The sequence below is a fragment of the Anneissia japonica genome, unplaced genomic scaffold (assembly GCF_011630105.1).
Source record: "Anneissia japonica isolate Jap-2015-1 unplaced genomic scaffold, ASM1163010v1 scaffold287753_len344599_cov186, whole genome shotgun sequence".
Taxonomy (NCBI): Eukaryota; Metazoa; Echinodermata; class Crinoidea; order Comatulida; family Comatulidae; genus Anneissia; species Anneissia japonica.
This window is the reverse complement of record NW_022712461.1, coordinates 175,953-181,077: the sequence shown is the minus strand read 5'-3', so window position 1 is coordinate 181,077 and position 5,125 is coordinate 175,953. Positions and strand designations below refer to the sequence as shown.

The 5,125-nt window shown below is 34.5% G+C and overlaps 1 protein-coding gene across 1 annotated transcript in view; it reads right to left on the bottom strand.

Moving 5' to 3' along the window:
* Nucleotides 1–4,408, bottom strand: part of LOC117107811 (NXPE family member 1-like) — a 34,773-nt gene extending 30,365 nt beyond the window's left edge. The window contains exon 1 of the mRNA XM_033249593.1: nucleotides 4,390–4,408. The gene's annotated coding sequence lies outside the window, so the exon portion shown is untranslated. The remainder of the gene's footprint in view (nucleotides 1–4,389) is intronic.
* Between the last annotated feature and the right edge of the window lie 717 nt (nucleotides 4,409–5,125).

The following is a 5,125-nucleotide window of genomic DNA, read 5'->3' as shown; positions in this document are numbered from 1 at the left end:
GTATATAGGAGCTATATTTTTTCTAAATTGGTCCGTCTTGCCAAATCCATCAAGAAAAAAAGATATCCTAAATTTAGTCACGGATCTCATGAAAATGACTCTACTATCGTGTAAGTAGCTCAGGTCCAATATCTTCTACAGTAAGGACCTCTAACGGGATATTCCATTTTCTGCACAGGTTATCTAATTATCCAAAGAATTTCCAACCTGATCGTCGTCGTGCTATGCGATCGCGAGAAGAGTAAACAACGATTTAACAACCGTATTGAGGACGTTCGTAGCTTATGATGGTATTTGTCTTTTTCGTAAGTGTATCATGTATTTAATAAAATCAAATGTATTAATTTATAACCCGAAAACAAACGTTTATTTGATTGATCATTTAGGCCTAGGCCAGGCCTAGTCTAGGCTAGTATTAATAGGCCTGGCCTATCTAGGCCTAAATGAGATCTAGGCCCTAGATGAGATCGAAGCTAGCTTAGCTAGGGCTAGGCTGGCTGGTCTGGGCTAGGCCTAGACGTTTACGCCTAGCCTAGGCCCAAAATGCTAGGCCTCTAGTCTAACGAATACTGCCTCCATTCCTAGCTAGGCCTAGGCATGATATGACCGATGTAGAGCTAGGCCTAGGCAGTCTGGGAGGTATACGTAGCCCTCCCCTTCCTCTAATTAGTAGTCACGCTCTGTCTAGATAGACAGTGTAGTAAAAAAAGTAGTGATATTAATAAACAGAACTGAGGGGTCTATGCCTAGCACTGCAGGCCTATTTGATAGCGCTGCAGGCCTATTATTAAAGGGAGTGGTTATTCGCACGGTCTACCGTGGGAATAAGCTCTTATGAGTCTTATTCGCACGGTAGACCTAGCTAATCACCATTTGACGTTTAACTGCGGCAATAAAAGTTTTCTTCTTTGTTTGGCTTCTGGCAGTGTTCACAATCACAAAAGCAGCCATGAAAGCCTAATGTCAATGAAGGTCGGTCAGGCATTTAGTGACTATGTACAATTCATTTGTTGATTTCATTAAAGAAATTTCAGGACGAAAATAACTTTGTTGTAGAGTACTGACTGTATATACAACAATCTTTCGACAATTATCACAGCTCCCATGGTCTCTGAGCGCTATGTGGTTTGTGTATATAATTAGGCCTACAATCAATTTATCCAGTGGCATTTCGAAAACACTTCCACACATTGGCAAAAGTACAAAATGAAGAATGTACATCAATATAAATCTTATTTTCCAGTACAGTATATAGTTCATATATTTGGTGGCGGATCCAGGATTTATTATGGTAGAGAGGGATTAAGAGAGAGACTTTTAGAGATGTACGAGTCTACAGGTGGGCTAAGTGCAGCACGACTGCAGCCCACGAAATTAAAAAACTATTAAAACTGCACATAAAATCGAGTAATTTTGCATTAGTTTGGCATCCTCTCATCAGGGAGATGTAACACCTCCCTGCTCTCATCCTCCTCTGTTCCAATTCCCATCAATGTTGGTGCTAAGTAATTAATTTTCTTTTGTTTCCCCATTTAAAATTTTTGAATGGAACAAAAATCAATATCACTACTAGGCCTAGGGGACTATAATACCACCAGTACATACTCCACAAAGGCTTTTTTCATGGCAATTTCTCAAGAATAGCTTAAGAAAAGAGTAAAAGGTCTGCAGACACAATGCTAAGCTAGAACCTATTGTACTTCAGTTAGGATTATCGGATCGACTGTCTGTGCTGTTCCCAACTCATACGGTATGCCGTGAAATAAATTATCATACAGTATGAGTATTTCTATCTACAACATTCTACCGTGCGAATAATTTTTTTTCGACAATTCGCACGGTACCGTGCCAATTAGCTCTTATGAGTCTTATTCGCACAGTAGACCTAGCCAATCAGCATTTAAGGTTTCATGACGTAACGGTTGTCATACCGTGCAAATAACTTCTTATTTCTAATTCGCACGGTACCATGCGAATAACCTCTTCCATTATTAAATTGGTAAGTTATAAGTGTATGCTAGCCTAGGTCCTATATTTTGGCTATTAATTTTTAAGTGCTTTGAATGATGTTAAATTTCCATTATATTTTATGTAGTAGTATAGGCCTATATATTTATTGAATGCAAATTTAAAAATAAAAAATAAAATAATGTCCATATTATTAGTGTTTCTTTAATGAAAGTCAAAATATATTACATTATATTGTTTTGGTGAAAGAGCACAATTTACTATTTTAAAAATAATAATTTTAATGCCTTTTTTTATTATAATAGTAACAACATAACAACATGACAGCTGTAAACTGGATTGGCTTCCTTGTGAAATAAACGAGTTGTATTTCTACTCTGTGATTGTGACTACCTTACTGCTTTTTGCCTCACTGTGATATAGTCAGTGTTGATGCAATTGCATTAGGGTCTTGACATATCACAATTTCAACTACAGCAATGTACCTACAACAGTTCTTATTCCCATTACGGAGCAGCTTTCAACTGAAGTTTTAAACCATATTACTACTGATACGAATGATGATAGTACTACAAGTAAGATATTTTTTAACATTTATACACACAAATGTTTTACAATTACATAGTCATGATTATGTAAAGACCTAATGAAATAGAAAAATAAAAATAAAAAATAAATATGTATCTATAATATTAATATAATGATCCATATCTTCAATTGGTTTTTGTTGGAATATAATAAATATTACTATTAAATATTATTATTATTATTATTTAACTTATAAGTACAAAATTGGTATCAGTGCAGCCTTTGAAAGGTACTTTCTTTCAAAAAATATAAATTAACAGTGATGTTGACATTTGATTAATTTATTTAATGCTCTTGGATAATAATTATTTAACTGGTTTTTAACCCTTGGATTTTAAATGTGTATTTTCTTTCATCCATCTGTATTAATTAATTAATAAACAGTAAACGTTAATCTTTTGTTAAATTGTGGCTGCTTTTCTTCATGATTGGAGACAGGATGATGTTGATTCACTGATTCTGTCTAACAAATGTAAAGTACCACTGGAGCTCCACATGGATGCTCTTTTTTCCATTACTGTTTCCATTATTTCTAATTATTTTATACCTGTTAATGAAAGTCTTTTTTTTTATATTGATGTTCCTGTTTTTTTTTTGTGTAGATATAATTACCTTAGTAGTTGTTTAAACTGATGACATATTAAACTGGGCTGTAACAAAGATAAGTTGAGCTCCAAATGTTAAAAAAAGAAAAGTTCTTCCTCATTAGAATTAGGAAAATTTAATGTTGAGTGTAATGTTTTATCTGTTTAATGTATCTGTTACACAATCGGCTTTAATAACTCAGCAGTGTGATTTGGTTCAATAATAAGGGGAAAAAAATGCTGGTAATCAAACAAGCTAGTAAGATCATAGGTACTGGCGTAAAACAACCATGTAGGCAAGGACCCCAATGATACGCAACTACCCAAATGATACAGAACTACTTGAATAAACACCCAAATGACAGGAAATTACCAAAATGTGTATACAGTAATTAACGTTGAAACCTTTTGAATTTTTAACATTAACAAGTATTTATTTGTCGGAATTGTTTGTAATGGTTTTATAACTTATTTAATCATTTAATAATAATAATAATAATAATAATAATAATAATAATACAGTACATTTTCATATAGGCCTATGTATTTATATGATTTATTCTATTAATAGATGCTAATGATGTTTTTGTTTATTAATGTCATACGTATTACTATTTCATTCATTCGTTTCATCCGTTTCTGACGTCATCTGAATATTTTCGGATATAAATTATCTATTTATAATATTAGTGTCGATTTTGGGCTTAAATTCTGTTACATGTGAAACTTTTCGTATTTTCAAAATTTTTAACAGTATTTATTTGTCCAAATAAAGCCACGAACGTCCTCAATACGGTTGTTAAATCGTTGTTTACATCCTCTCGCGATCGCATAGCACGACGATCAGGTTGGAATATCCCGTTAGAGGTCCTTACTACTGTAGAAGATATTGGACCTGAGCTACTTACACGGGGTCCATGGATCGCACTTGATCCAATTTTCTATATTATATAAAATACTATATAAATATATAACGTAAAAAACCATCATTTTTTGCTAAATAATAAGTGAACAGATGGCGCTTCATAGGTTTTGCCACTTTGGCACAAGGTTAATACAAGGCTTATCCACATCGTTCTTGTGCAACCACTCAATATTCTATATTCAATATAAAGTTTATTTCCACATCATCCGTCAGTCGGTCAGCCAATCAATCAATCAATCGTATACTATTTGGTAACATTTTAAAATGAAAAGAAAGCTTATTTGTAAGTAGAAAATTATTCAAAATATAAGCAAACGTACTTACCTAAAGGATCTTTATAATAAATTAAATTCGCGGTGAACTATGCATTCGCTTCCGTGTTACAGGATGTGTTATGCCTATTTACAAAGATACTAGAAATACAAGATAGAGTTCTCCACACAAAAAAAGTGTTCCACTGTGTTCCACCGAAATGCATGGTGGGAATACGAAAAATGGGACGCCCCCTACAGCTGGATCTAAAAAAACTTGTGCCAAACTTTCGTTACCAAGTCGTCGCGTATTTTATTATCAATTCTCAACAAAGCTAGATATAAAAACAAACCGAAATAGACACCCAAACGGTGACATCGGTGAATACATAAACCTCCTTGGTGGCGGTAGAAATCGTTGCTATTATCCATATAATACACAAAACAATTAAAGCATAATCATGAATCAGTAAAGAATAAAACAACAATACAGCGCAGAATCGCATGGCCGGACGCACTCTTAGTGAAAAAGTTTTCCTCCATTAGTGGAAAAGGAAGGGCGCCTTTTGCGTCTGGATATACTTAGCAACAGAAGGGCGCCCTGTACGTTGGGCACGAAGTATAGGAAACTTTCATGGTTAAAAAGAAGGGCGCCGCCTACGTTGGGCACGACTTCCGCCTCATTTTTACAATGCGAGAACTCTATCTTGTATTTCTAGTATCTTTGCTACTGTAGAAGAAATTGGATATTGGATAATTCAACAAAAGGACGCACATCTCCGCTCTCGAACATAGCGCGTGCGTACAGT